At 42.0% G+C, this 15,761-nt stretch overlaps 1 long non-coding RNA gene across 2 annotated transcripts in view; it reads left to right on the top strand.

Moving 5' to 3' along the window:
- The first annotated feature begins 257 nt into the window (after nt 1-257).
- LOC136388932 (uncharacterized) overlaps nt 258-15,761 on the top strand; it is a 36,983-nt gene continuing 21,479 nt past the window's right edge. For both annotated transcript variants that reach the window (XR_010748225.1, XR_010748224.1), the window contains exon 1: nt 258-335. This is a non-coding gene — a long non-coding RNA (uncharacterized lncRNA). The remainder of the gene's footprint in view (nt 336-15,761) is intronic.

The following is a 15,761-nucleotide window of genomic DNA, read 5'->3' as shown; positions in this document are numbered from 1 at the left end:
GTCCCTGTGGTATTCAGAAGAGATGCTGGCTCAGGAGGGCCAGCAGAGTTTAATTTCTAAATGCATCTGAAATCCCTTAAGCCCTTTGTTGGAGCCATTGCAAAATCATAGCGGGTATAGCCTTTATCCCCTTCAGGGGTTGCATCACAGTCACTAAGACAAGCACTACGAGGCTTTCTCCAAAGAAGAGTTGGCACCCATGGTCCAAAGGTTAAGCGTGCTGGAGCCTGGCTGGTTGAATTGCACTTCATTTGAGGGCCCAAGTGAGCACAGGCTGAGCTCTGTGCCGGCTGGGGACTGGGAAGCAATTGCTGGCTCTTCTTTCTCCAGGGAAGGTGAGCAGCATATGGTTTTCTGTCTGGGACACAAATGGTTCGTTTTCACCAGCTTTTTGGGAGGTTCAGGACCTCTGGGACTAGAAGAGACAAGTGCTTTACAATTTCTTCTGATCTTTCTCAGAGTTGCCTTCCAGGTCTCTGCCTTTGTTCTGCTGAGTCTCTTCCAGAGTGTGGGTCTGCTGGGGAGGTGAGCGCCAGGCCCAGGGCTCAGGGGTTAGCCGCTTTCCTTCCACTGCCTCTACCCAGGGTCTCTGGAACCGACATTTCGAATCTTGAGATAAACTAAGTGTTTCTTCACTACACGCATGTGAAAACAGTCACACACATATACTTTTTGTGCAATATCACTAACTTTTGTGGTTGTGGAAATATATTGGTCCACATGAAATAAGAATCAGCTGGAGCAAAGGCAAAATATTTGATAGATTTGGATTTGATGGTGGTTGTGGTGGTGGTGTGTGTGTGTGTGCACGCACATGTGCATGTGTGTTCACACTTTGTGTGTGAGAGAAAAGTTAATAATAATAATCACTATAATAGTAGTGGCCATGTACTGAGAAATTTTAATGCATGAAGTGCACTGCTCAGTATTTTATAGACATTCTTTCATTTAATTATCTTTAAACCTTACAGATGCAGTGGTTATTACTATCTCCATTTTACAGATGAGAAAATTGAGGACTGACTTGCTCAGGATGTGATACCAAATCCCAGCCAGGTTTTTCTGACACAAACACTATGCCTAATCATGAGGTTATAACGCCTGTGGATAGTACACTCCCAACTCATTTTCTCAGGATTCTGTAAGAACATAATTGTACCATTGTTTTTTTCATGATAAACCCTGAGAGCCGTAATAGCGATAATACTATAATTATTGATACTTCATGTATCAGAGAAGACCTGGAGCTTTTCATTAGTATTTCATTTAATGTTCACACAAACTCACATGTATGTAAATAATAATACACATAATTCACTTCACCAATGAGAGAACAGAAGGGACGAATTTTTAAGTCAGTAGCTTGCCCCAGGTCATACAACCAGTAAATCATATCTTGGAATTCAAACCCAGACCGGCTGATTCCAAAGTTCTAACACTCCTCAGAGCCTGTTCCCTTCTTTTCTTGTTGTTTTCCTAGGAAAAAAACCCAAGAAGAATATAGTTGTTTAATGATTTTCCAATTTTTTAGTGTGTGAGTGCCCATAACTCATTGCTAATATATATACACATACACACACACATACACACACACACACAGATTCATGCATTCAACACACAGGATGAGTAAATCTGGATAAATAAATGTTTTAGAAAATAAGAAACAAATTTCTACTATACCAGGTACAAGGATGGGCTCTAGGAATGCTAACGTTTGAAGGAACTCAACAGTATCACAGAGAGAGAGAGAGAGAGAGAGAGACTCTTAGACAAATCCATTCAATGGAATAGAGGGAGTGTAGTGAAAAGCTATAAACATACTTCCAGAGGTGGGACATTTCATGTAATCAAGGCTCTGACAGGCCCTGGAACCTTACACTCATTGTTTTCAGATGTTTGGGTTTGCAGTTATAATTTTAAAGAGTAACTGAGTTGTTACCAGTTCATGAAACTGAGAAACAAAGTGACTAAAGCCAAAAATAAGTGAACTGTAACTTCCTACTCAGAAAGTTTCACTGGCTCCTCCCTACCTGCTGAAGAATGGAGCCACTCCACCAGGCCATCTTTCTGGGGTCCCCAGCCGTGCCTGCTCCATTAGCATTCCTTCCAAGGAAATCCAGCCCACCGTTTTTTTTTAAGTTGGCAGCAGCCTTGTGACACCTTCCTCCCAGTCCCAGGTGACTTGACTAGGGTGGATCCACTGCTTATAGTCATCCAGTAAGCATCTCTATCTCAAAACTTTGTACTGTGAGTCTTGGAGATGACTGTCTGCTCATCCTCAGATTTGAGAGTCAAGTGGCTATACCAGGCTGGGCCATGGTGCAATAAGGAAATAGAGGAAACCAGTAAGAGAAAGAGAAGAGTGAAGCAGACAAATAACAAAAGGTAAAGGTGAGACCTCCCTGCCCCCGCGAGATGTGAAGACAGACCTTGAAACTTCCTAATTTCCTACCACAAGCTTCAGCAGGGCCACGCTTCAGGGGGGGCCAGCTGTGCTTTCTTCTTGAATTCTGTGCAGTTTCCCTCTTTTATTTCAATAAACTATTTTATGTGTTTTAGCTGGAGTGGGTTTCTCTTTCTTCCTACCAAAAGATCCTTGACAAGGATACCTTCAAATCTTTCTCTAATTGAGACCATAAACTTATCTTTTTAATCCATTATTTCACCTCAGGAATCAGATCCAACCAAACTATTCATTATCCCAGAAACGCATTTAGCCTTTTGCTGCCTTTATATTTTGGTTGATGGATTCTTTCCACTAGGAACACCCATCACCTATATGTCCGACTGTCCACACCCCAGCCAGTCTTGAGTCCCAGCTGAAAACTTTCTCCATTTGGCTTCTTGGGGCTTTATTGGTTACAAGTAATCTCTCACTCCTTCACAGGGTCTTATATCTAGGTCTGCTGGCTCTGCTGCTTTCCTCCTCATGATAGAGCTATTAGTATTACCCAGTTTATCTTTTCTCGTGGACTGTAAGCTCCTGGAGGCAAACTTCATCAGAGTTCAGTACACAGAAGACACTCAAATGCTATTTATAGATTTAGTAAATCAATGAGTTAATTCAAATTACCAGAAAGCATCATTAACTGAAAAGTAGCAATACTTCAATGTGAGAGGAGGGGAACAAAAAGACAAATAGAGAACTTAGATCATATCAAACATATAGACAAAATATGAACTCCAGTATATCAGACATCAGTATAATTTCAATCAAATCTTGGCCTTAACCCCTAAGGTTCCTCCCACTAAACAAAACCCATGCCTGTGGGATTCAATGCCGTATATATCCGCAGTATCCACAAAGAGACATGAGTTCAGGGATCAAGCCGTGAGATGCTGTGCATTTTCAGTGACTAAAAGACATCTTGTTAAGAAATATTGGAACCCAACAAAGAATTAAATTTTTCTTAGCTAAAAAAAACATAAAGGCAACCCTATTATCCATTTCTAGAGTACTTACCACCATATAGTATGGTATATAATTATTTCTTATATCTGTTTTTTTATTCTCTCTCTCCCTCTGGGATATGAGCACCATGCAGGAATGATCTTCATTTTACTCACTGATGTAGCCCATACACCTCTAATAAGTGCTTGGCATAGAGGAGGCACACAATAAATAATTGCTGAAAGGATGATTGAATGATGAAGAGTTAGGAACTATAAGAACAAATGTGATGCAGCCTCCAGATATCTGTAGTGCAGAAGACACTACAGACTCCCTTTACCAAGCAGTGCCCCAACCCCCAGCTACTGTAAATGGCTGCAAACTCCTGGCAGCTGCCCCTTCTTCAGAGAGTTAGCCTTAGTGGATGGGAACATCTCTCCCAGAAAGGCCTGGAAGGTCACACCCTGACTCTAGCGGTGGCCTGTAGCCAATGACTGACTGATAAAGGAATCCAGAAAGTACCCCCCACCCCTCACCTCACTATGGAAAGGTGCTGTGGTGTCATCCCTCATCCAGAATTCCCCCTGAGATCGAGCTAAAGCTAGCCTTCAGCGGCAGGCACATCTTATGTGGCTCTTCCTCATTCCGCTTCTCTCACTTCCTCCCTTTGGGGCTCTACCTGAGAGCACTCCCTCAGTACATCACTGCCGCCAAAATCCTTGTCTCAGGCTCTGCACCTTGTGAATTCATGAGATTATTTATTTTGTGCCGTGCACTCTTTTTCAGACATTATGCCCATTTTGAAATTTAATTTAAAATTACCTTTGCAACCATTTTTTTCAGGACAGTTATTATCATCTGTAAATTACTCAACTTGATATATAAATGTTTAATACATTTGATATGGTCAAGGTAGGATATAAACCCTGACCTACCTACCTCCAGATTCTCTATGCCTCATATTAAACTACATCACTACAGGAGCTCATTCATATATTTCAGAAGCATTTTTAATGACAAGAAAGAGACTTTGTGACTGATCCTCAGTTAGCCAGAATATGGAGTTAATCATACCTGCCTAATCTCTAAAATTCAGGGAAATCAAGTCATCCCTCTTTTCTCACACTGGCTTTCCCATCACATTCTGATGAGAGCCTGACTTAGGAGTTGACATATTAAGGAGTCTTTCAGTATTTTTCAGTGCATCAAACTTTTAAGTAAATTCTCAGCACCATGAGAAAGCAGATATCTGTTGACCTATTCTGTTGATTGACACAGATATCCAGATGTTGAGTGATAACGCGCAAGGCAGTATAACACGTCCTCGTCAGGACCAAGTATTTCTAATTCCTTACCCATATCTCAGACATTTACACTTTTATCTCACATGAATCCACCATTTCTGCTCTCACCATCACTGAGAGGTGGGTTTCTGATAGAAACCTGTTTGATTTTTGTCTGATTCTACTAGTAAAGAATGGAGCAAAAATGTGTATAAGTAAAGGGCGGTCATTGTTCCAGGGGAGAGTTCACAGTCTCAAAGACCAGATTTGAATGGAATTTGGGGTGGATAATATGTAAAGTTAAAATGTTCAAAGTATTTACAATGAAAAGAAATGAAAAATATGGACATTTCTTTTCTACTTAAAATAATGGAACTGCTTTGCTTCCAGAACCCATCTCTCTTTTAGGTATATTGTATTTTTAGAAAGAAGATTTTGAGCTTCTAAATACTTTTTAAAATATTTATTTTTTTGGCTGATCTAAGAAAGAAGGGAAATATAGCAGGTAAATGTATTACAGGCCTACTGTGGGTTAGAATGATAAAACATAATACCCGTAGAATGGGAAATTATATTGAAATTGTGGCTGATAGATACTTCTGGTTCTTTCAATGGAATTAATAAAAATAAATATGAGTTAGGTTATGGATTTCTGTATTCTGTTTATCACTAGTTATTTTGATTTCTATGAAAACAATGCTCTAGATTTTCATACCCCATATAGATTTGATTTACATTGGGCAACAACAAACTTTGGTATCAAAGAAGAAAATACAAAAAGGCGATTTCAAAAAAAAAAACCACAAAAAACAACAACAACAACAAAAAAAGGCGATTTCAAACATGTCTCCAGTGTACAACAGGAGACATGTAATGTAATCCCCAGTATACAAAAAACAAAATTTGTAGCATTCTCCATTGAGTATGGCGAGCTCCCTTTTTAAAATGACTTCATTCTCTGAAGCTGAATCTCTCTAAACAAAAATTCTCAAAAACATATCTTCATTGCAATAATGAACACTTGGATATCAACATCTCAAATAATGATTTCAACATGAAACTCAAAGGTAGTGTCCTCAGTGGAAAGGCGTTCGCATCTGGGATTCCAACCCAATACAAATTAATTTTGTGAGCTTGGCCATTTTACTGATTCTTTCCTGGTTCCCATTTCCTCAGTTACATACTGAGAGGATTGAACTAGACAATCCTTAGGGTTTTTTTCCAGCTCTATCTTTATGTGAATTCACATAAAGGTATGAAATTAATTTAAGTATGTTGAAGAAAGATCTCAGAACCTCTATAATACTTTTCCCGAATTAAGTGAATCATATTTCTCGGATCATTTCTTCCTTGGCTACAGTGATATGAGAAAACATAGCTTTCTTCCCCAGAAACATATGTCACGTTGAGACCTGCTCAGATGAAATATATCAGTATTGTTATTGAAAGTATGTTGAGGCCAAATACAAGAACAAGGAAAATATAATGAGCATGGTGAAAGGAAATTATATGAGAGCAAAGATCTGAGCAGTGACTGGAGAAATACTCAAGACTAAAAAGGTTAAACAGGCTACATAAATCTAGGTAACTCAAAAGTCAAATCAAAACAAGTCAAGAAACTCAGAGGAGGTCAAGAAAGTGCTGTAGGTCAGAACAGACAGAGTCTGGAATCCGAGAATGGATATGAATATTATTGAAAAATGGAAAATATCAGGGAGAGGTCTCACTTTAGGGTATAGCTTACTTACTCTTTACGCGCGCACACACACAGTTGTGCCCAAAGGGTGCTCATCGTAGTCAGAGTAATGTGAAAAGTAATACTGATTAAGTAATGTACTGCCTCAAGTAAGATACTGACAAAAATATTTGGAGAATTACTTTGCATCAGGGAACATCAGAAGGTTCAGATAGTTTTGAGATACTGGAGGCAGGAGAGTTGATGAGATAAGAAAGGAGAAAGCAGTATGTCTTTCTGAGACAAGTATTTGGTTCTGGCCCTGCATGGAAAGAAAACAAGCCACTCCCCACTTCCCTTTCATTCTCATACCAAGCTGAACCTGTAGAACTCGCACCAGGGAACACGATCCTGGTAACCAAGGCAGGACCACAACCCCCACCCTTGGAGGGGACTCCACACAATAGCCTAGCCCTCAGCTCTTCCACACCAACTACTCTTAGTCTCTCAACAGAAAAATGGGGAAGGCCACTCTATGTAAGGACTCTCTCTGTCTCATCCATCTTTATCTGGCTCTGTGGGAAAATACTCTGACTCATTCCTCATTCCAAAAAGAAAAAAAGGGTTTAAGAGAACAGTTATTACAGAAATACATGGTAATGCAGAAAGTGCTGCGGACACAATAGAAGCTACTTGTCTAAGAGAGAATTCTTCTTCTGTACCAAATGACTAGTTGGAGAGGGATATTCAGATTTATATTTTAAATAACCATTATAGCTGCATTATAATGAGTGTACTGCAGGGGGTGAGGATGGAAGGAGAGAAATTAGGCTACATTTTAAAACTTAGCTTAAAATTCGAATGTTCACCTGTATCTGATTTCCTCACCTTCCACACATGTCCTACTTGTTCCCTTTGCAGTTTGGTGATGCCATGTGACTAGTTCTGGCCCATGAATTGGGGGCAGAGGTGGTGTGCATCACTCCCAGACAGGAGCACTGGATTGCTGGATGAGACCTCTTAGGCCAGTGGTCCCCAACCCCCAGGCCACGGGACCGGTACCAGTCCATGGGCCATTTGGTACCGTTCCACAGAGAAAGAATAAATAACTTACATTATTTCTGTTTTATTTATATTTAAGTCTGAATGATGTTTTGTTTTTAAAAAATGACCAGATTCCCTCTGTTACATTCGTCTAAGACTCACTCTTGACGCTTGTCTCGGTCACGTGATACGTTTATCCATCCCACCCTGAAGGCCGGTCTGTGAAAATATTTTCTGACATTAAACCAGTCCATGGCCCAAAAAAAGTTGGGGACCACTGCCTTAGGCTCTCATCCTCTGCAAGTACAGCTGGTAACATTCCAGATCAAGGAGCCTTTCATGAGGGCCACGGGTGAGAAAGAGGTGGGGCAGATCTCCCTGCTGATCTGAAGCAAGCATGTGGCCCAAGCAAGAAATAGACATTTGTTGTTTAAACTACAGAAATTGGGGGGATGGTATTTGTTGCCATAAAATAGCCTAGTATATCCTAACCAATTAAAATACCAACAAAAAATGGTGGTGCCTGACCTGTGGCGGCAATGTGGATAAAGTGTCGACCTGGAATGCTGAGGTCATTGGTTCGAAACCACGAGCTTGCCAGGTCAAGGCACATATGAGAAGCAACTACTATGAATTGATGCTTCCAGCAGGAAGCTTCCCACCCCCACCCCTTTCTCTCTCTCTCTCCTCTCTCTAAAATCAACTTTAAAAAAAGAGAAAAATGGTGAAAAGTAATCAGATTTAGGATATAGTCTACAGGTGCGACTGATAGGACTTTCTGACAGATTGGAGAGAAATGGCACAGGAAATAAGAATCAAGGATGACCACAACACTACTAGAAGCCCATAGCTGGCACTGCTCAGCAATTACAATTCTTCTTCCCTCTGAGCTCAGCACAGCCTCACAATTCTTGTTAACACCATGCTATAGGAAAGTCCTAGAGTGGGAAGGAGCAATGAATGACATGACTTGCCATATCTGGAATTGTAGGGGCTTACAGACAGATGGTTAGAACTTTTTTTTTTTTTTTTTCGAAGCTGGAAACGGAGAGGCAGTCAGACAGACTCCCGCATGCGCCCGACTGGGATCCACCCAGCATGCCCACCAGGGGGCAATGTTCCGCCCCTCTGGGGCGTCGCTCTGTTGCATCCAGAGCCACTCTAGCGCCTGAGGCAGAGGCCATAGAGCCATCCCCAGCGCCCGGGCCATCTTTGCTCCAGTGGAGCCTCAGTTGCAGGAGGGGAAGAGAGAGACAGAGAGGAAGGAGAGGGGGAGGGGTGGAGAAGCAGATGGGCGCTTCTCCTGTGTGCCCTGGCCGGGAATCAAACCCGGGACTCCTGCACGCCAGGCCGACGCTCTACCGCTGAGCCGACCAGCCAGGGCCAGGTTAGAACTTTTTAATCATTGGTTTGAGATGAAGTCAACAAAAAACAAATTCATTTTAACCTCTTTCAAAAGTAAAACTGAGGATATTTTTACGTCATCACCAACTACAGAGACAGTGAGGGAATAACTGAAACATTAGGAGAAATCTACCTCAATAAATATTTAATAATAACCAGAAAGCAGAAAGAAAGAACTAACTATTCTTGGGTAATAGCTATTGGCAAATTTAGATGTTCAAAATATTTTACCTTTAAATGAGTATTTGGTTGGACTAGATTTAAAGGAGAATTTAAAAATCTCTTTATTGAAAAATCTTACTTTTAAACATGATTGTGGCTCTGACACCAATTGTGTGACTTTGAACAAGTCACTCGAACCTCTCTGAGTTTTTAACGTTGTCATTTATAAATCCTGAGTAATCATGAGGGTTGTTTTAAAAATTAAATGAAGTCATGTATATAAAACCCTTTGTAAACAATACAGTGCTAGTATAATGTACAAGATAATTAATATTTTTAAAGAGTGAAGCACAGGGGTTTCTTTTTTGCCTTATTTTTGAGCCCACACATAATCCTGATGGGCTATAGAAGGGAAAAAATTGATATAAAAAACTAGGTTGGCTCAGTGGTAGAGCGTCGGCCTGGCGTGCAGAAGTCCCAGGTTCAATTCCTGGCCAGGGCACACAGGAGAAGTGCCCATCTGCCTCTCCATCCCTACCCCTCTCCTTCCTCTCTGTCTCTCTCTTCCCCCTCCCGCAGCCAAGGCTCCATTGGAGCAAAGATGGCCCAGGCGCTGGGGATGGCTCTATGGCCTCTGCCTCAGGTGCTAGAGTGGCTCTGGTCGCAACAGAGCGATGCCCCAGATGGGCAGAGCATCGCCCCCTGGTGGGCATGACTGGTGGATCCCGGTTGGGCGCATGCGGGAGTCTGTCTGACTATCTCTCCCCGTTTCCAGCTTCAGAAAAAAAAAAAAAAAAAACTAGGATAAAATTAATTGTTAAGGAAAACTAATGGCTTAGTGCAGTGATTTTCAACCTTTTCATTTCAAGGCACAGAAAGTACTAAGATTTTATGGCACACCCAAAAATATATTTTTTGTCAATCTGACCAAAAAAATAAGTATAATTCTGATTTATTCACACTTGATGGCTATTGTGTTGGCTGTTATTTTTTAAAATTTGACAATTCAAAGGAAAAGAGGTCAGGGTCCTTGTTAAGTAGTCAGGTATTGCATGGTTTAAAATTTTTTGCAACTCATTGGTTGAAAATCACTGACTTAGAGAATAGACATCTTATCTAAGTGGTTGAAAATCTCAAAGAGAAAGAAGTCAAAATGTGGTCAAATTTGTTTAGAATCTAGTCAGAGAAACTCTTTAAAACTGTACACACCTTTTATTGGATTTAATGGCATTCCTAAACTGTGCCGGGAGTAGCTAACCCCGCCTTCCAAGGTAGCATTGCAACCGAGCGACAGCATGTCTGTTCATTTCATGTTGGGACTAAATGTTATTGTGTGCTTGCATTAAATTGAAAGGTCACTCAGATATTCTTCTTGGTGGGCTCTCCTTCCTTTCTCTTTGCATCTTTGTATCTATGTTGAGGTCTACACAGCACTAAGCAATTAAAAAGCAGAACGATTATATAGTAAATCTGGGAAAGCTAACTAAGGGTGTCACCTTGAGTGGACAGTTTCATTCAAAATCACCCAAAGACCTGTTTGTGGTATAAATTTACATAATTGTTTCTGGTCCTCCACTCTGACAACAGTTTTAAGAACTATTTATTGAGCACTTGTAATGGACCAGACACTTTTGAATTAGGCACTAGGAGTGCAAAAGTGATTTAAACTTCCCTGCATTTAAGGTGCTTAAGGTCTAATGCGAAAGACAGAAACACAAACCATATTGACGCAATGTGGTAAATGTTTAAAAAGATTTACAGGTGATGCAGAACTTTCAGTACACCATGGCTTTCTCAAAGAGATGACATTGAATTTTAATGACATGTGTGAGTTAGCCAGGGGAATAAAGCAGGGAAAGGCATTTTGCACAGGGAACAGCCTGATCAAAAGAAAATGGAGGAGTTGCAGATTTGGAGGCAATGATGAGCTCAGTTATGGATGTATTGTGGGAGAATGAAATGAGCTTAGGAGGCATCCTGATGTAAAAAAAAACAAAGCTCATAGGAGAGTTACAACCTGGGTGTACAGATTTAGAAGTCATCAACTGATGGGGAAGAGAGGAAGCCAAAAAAAATATATGAAAGGAAAAAATGAGAAGGTGGGGACACTGGGGAACATAGGCTTAAGGGACAGGAAAAATAGGAAGAATTCTTGCAGGGGAAGCAGAAAATGATCACAATGGCAGAAAAAGAACCAGGGAGGAAATTTAGAATGTTGAAAGTTTCGAGCAGATGGCCAATAATGACAAATATTCAACTAATATCAGCCTAAAATGTTATGCATTTCATTAGCAATATGAAGAGTCTTTGCTTAAAAAGTCGTTTCAATAGCGTGGGGGTTGGTAAAGTAAGGAAAGAGCAAGAATTTAGCTTGTGCATCTTCACTAAGAAGAGGAACAAGTTGAAGGGAATCTAGATCAAGGGAGGTAAGTTTTAAGTAGGAGAAGTTAGAGGGCATTATAAGCTAAGGGAAAGAATCACTAGAAATGAACAAATTGAAGATAATGGGAAGAGGAGGAATGCTGTGGAAATATGAAGGAATAGGGGATGGTCTTTAATTACTGATGTTTTTAACATTTTTGGCCAATACCCACTACAGGAAATACATCTCAGCCTGACCAGGTGGTGGCACAGTGGATAGAGCGTTGGACTGGGACGCGGAGGACCCAGGTTTGAAATCCCAAGATCACCGGCTTGAGCACAAGCTCATCTGGTTTGAGCACAGCTCACCAGCTTGAACCCAAGGTTGCTGGCTTGAGCAAGAGGTTACTCAGTCTGCTGTAGCCCCTGTCAAGGCACATATGAGAAAGCAATCAATGGACAACTAAGGTGCCACAGAATTGATGATTCTCATCTCTCTCCCTTCCTGTCTGTCTGTCCCTCTCTCTGTCTCTCTCTCTCTGTCTCTGTCACACACACACACACACATACAATATACATCTCACTCAAGGCCCAGTACACACACAAAAATATACACATAATCACAGATGTAAGACAAAGTTTATGAGATAATATGTGTTTTTATTTTTATTTTATTTTTTTTTCTGAAGCTGGAAGCGGGGAGAGACAGTCAGACAGACTCCCGCATGCACCCGACCGGGATCCACCGGGCACGCCCACCAGGGGGCGATGCTCTGCCCCTCCGGGGTGTCGCTCTGTCGCAACCAGAGCCACTCTAGCGCCTGGGGCAGAGGCCAAGGAGCCATCCCCAGCGCCTGGGCCATCTTTGCTCCAATGGAGCCTCGGCTGCAGGAGGGGAAGAGAGAGACAGAGAGGAAGGAGAGGGGGAGGGGTGGAGAAGTAGATGGGCGCCTCTCCTGTGTGCCCTGGCCAGGAATCGAACCCAGGACTTCTGCATGCCAGGCCAACGCTCTACCACTGAGCCAACCAGCCAGGGCCAATATGTGTCTTTATTATATATTATATACCCTGACATTTTCTTGTTTCCTTTTTCTATTCTAGTCTATTTTACTTCATTAAAAATGTTGGTCACAATTCACTACATTGATCCCATGCCTTACTAACTAATCCAAGCCTAAAATTAAAAAACAACAACAACAAAAAAAAAAACCCAAAATGTTAGAATGGGAGACTCTTCTATCTCTAAAACTTCAATCTCTAAATTATCCAAAAGTGGAAGAAAATAAAGTTGGGTAGAGGAAGATAAATACATAGTGATACAGAGGAAACAGGGATTCCTAATCGCTTCACATGTCTTCAAGTAGGAGCTGAAATCACCTGTTGAAGATGAGTAGAACAGAATCAGGGGCGAGGGTACGAGGCAAGTGGAGGAGATTTGGAGAAGTCACAGAGGAGAATGAGAGAAGGTGCTCAGCAAAGAGCGGGAAGAGGCTGTCCAGCAGCCCTGGGGGCCCATCGAAGCCAGAAACCAAGCTTTATTGCACCCCCAGCATAGATGGTCCTACAGATCTGACTCAGTCTCACCAGCTTTGTCATGCTTATTTTCTACACTTTCACCATAGAGCCTAGTAAATTCTCAGTAATTACTAAGTGAATGCTGAATCAAAGATACTTTATCTAGCTAAGCTAACTGACTGCCTGAGTCTAAAATGTCACACCAATATTTTAATTTCTCTCTTCTGCCAAAAAGACACGGGGCACTTGCCTTAGATTCTGTTCCCTACCACCACCCCCATTAAGTCTTCCCTTGGATGCTTTCACAGCCAGAGAATCCTCCAACTATCAAGGTGATAGCACTAAACATGGCCCTTGCACCCTGTATGTGTGAGTTGTTTATTGGTGGGCATCTAGTTTGCAATATATTGTGGAAATATGCTACATAACCAGCCTTTGTGTTTATCGTTTGTCCAACAGAACAATCCTATGGGATAAAACGGTGACTACTTGAAACAATCTGGCTCCATTCATTCACTCCTTCCACAAATATAAATATTTATTGAGCACTGACTACACTCCAGGCACTATTCTAGGCTGGGCACAGAATGTTAATGAGAATGGCATAGCCCCTGCACTCAGAAAGCTAACATTCTCTTTTGAGGAGGAAGAGAAATTAGTTTGCTTTGTTTTGTTTTGTTTTGTTTTGTGTTGCGTTGTTTTGGTGAAGTGGGATGGGGGTGGGGCACACAATAATTGCACAGGAAGAGAGAATAGTTCAAGGCTAGGTATGACATGGAACATGATTCTGGAGTGTTCCAGAAACTGCGATAAAGCCAATGCGCCTACAGCTTGGTGATGAAGACAGGGCCCAGATTGTAGGTCTTGTGGGTACGTTAAAGATATTCTCTCTCCCAAGAGCAAAGGAAAGCCATTTTAGACAAGAGAGTGATGAACCGAGTGCCATTCCCAAAGGACCCCAAGGTCTGACTACTTACCCAGTTGTTTATCCCAGAGAAGCATCTCTCAGCTGGCAGATCACTTAAAAAATCTGGTTTCCATTTTGCTTTGCTTTACTCTTGCCCCAAATGCAAGCATGGTGAGCAGAGGCTGTGTTTTGAGCTGCTTCCCTTCCAACCTCACACCTCACTTTAGCTGTCCAGGGCTGCTTCTGCTTCTTCCCACTTCAGCGTTCAGGACAAATGTCAGCAGGAGTCTGGGGAAACTCTACCTTACTTAGAGCCTGGGGTTTGCAAAGCAGGCACCACTAAGCCCTCAAGAAGAGTTTTAGAGGATTGCTTAAGTTTCAGTATCACAACATGAAACAGTGTGGATACATGGAAAGTTTGGTCTCCACTCCACACCACAATGCTCTCTTAATTCCAAAGGGGAAATATTGGAGCTGGGAACTCCATTTTGCCTTCTCAATTTCCTTCTGGGCTTCCTGTTGCCTGGGAGCCACAGAGTCCCTACTGGCAGTTACCTCCCCTTCCCTCAGCTTCAGAGGTGACTGTGGATATGGGCTGGTGCGCAGAGCAGAATTCAGGAAGCCCACAAGGCTGGGTGTGGCAAGGGAAATGAAGCCCCTTTGTTGTGCACTGGGTTTATGTCTGGTAATTGAAAATCCCCAGGCTTAATGAGTAATTAGAATGAGAACAGAGTCCTGCTTAGGGTGAATGCCCAGGATTGAGGCACAGCTGCACCACAGGGAAGCCTGGCAACCTTGTCTCTGTGACCATGGACATGGGACTGATGTACTATGGGGATTTTCTTCAAACTATCTTTCCCTTGCCAGGCAGACCATGAAACCAGTGTGAGGCCGCCACCTCCACCTGACTAGGGGAAAGAAGCTATGGTCACTGTTGGGCAGATAAAATGTATTATGCTCACTTTGTTAAAATGGCGCTGCCCACGTGAGGCTGTCGCCCAGGTGATATTAATGTGTGTTGAGAATCCTTATAGCCTGGGGCTTGGTTTTGGGATTAAGCCTTTCCCACCCTTTTTGATGTGGGGTGGTACAATCCAATCATGCCTCAGAGAAGTGACTGTATTAGAGACTTCCCTATTTTGTATATTGGACTAGAAGTTGTGAAGCTACAATATAAAATGGGGGCAGAACGAGAGTTTGCGCTCTTGGTTCCTGGGATGATTAGCATGAGAGAGCAGAGGGAGCAGAGCAGAGAGCAGAAAGAGGCCATGTGGCCAGGAGAAGCAGCCAAGATGGCGGAGTATTGAGTGAGAGGCCAGTTTGTGCAGTTTGACGCTGGAGAAGGAAGGAGATGGGGAACAGAGGTGAATAAGTCTGGTGAGCTAGAAACCTTTGATTCTAGGAAACTCGGATAAATCAGTGGCTTTCTGAGCACTGAATGTGAGTGGGTGTTGGAGCCCAGTGTGTGTTTTTACTTGCCCGCCGGGTGCAAGCTAGAATTAAAGATGACAGCCCATCAGTTTTTGGCTCCGCTGTTTCTTTACCAACTGTCCAAATCCAATGCGAACCTGCGTGGGCCGGGCTGCTGTGATGGTGGCCCTGGCCGTGGCTTCTGGCTTTACAGTCACCCTAGGAGAAAAAGCCAGCACTGTTACTTTTATAATTATATCCACTTCATTTGCTAACCTTTGGCTTTGCCCTTTATGCATTCTGAGACATTTCCTCTTATTCCACCAAATTCTAGGAAATTTGCATTTTCCTTCAGTTCCTGGTACTTATGAAGTAAATTTTCTTTAAATAGAAAATTTTCTATGGTTGCAATGAAATGCAATTAACTCAACATACAGAACTGGCTTTGAGTCCTAGCTCTGTATTTACTACTTTAACAACCTAACCTCGGAGCACCTTATTTTCTCAATTATACAATAGTAGGGATATTAGAAGCCACCATATTTAGTTGTTGTGAAGGTTAAATTAAACAAGATAACACAATGCCTGGCATATAATAAGTGTTCAATA

This window comes from Saccopteryx leptura, chromosome 1, assembly GCF_036850995.1.
Source record: "Saccopteryx leptura isolate mSacLep1 chromosome 1, mSacLep1_pri_phased_curated, whole genome shotgun sequence".
Lineage (NCBI taxonomy): Eukaryota > Metazoa > Chordata > Mammalia > Chiroptera > Emballonuridae > Saccopteryx > Saccopteryx leptura.
This window is presented reverse-complemented; position numbering and strand designations above follow the sequence as displayed.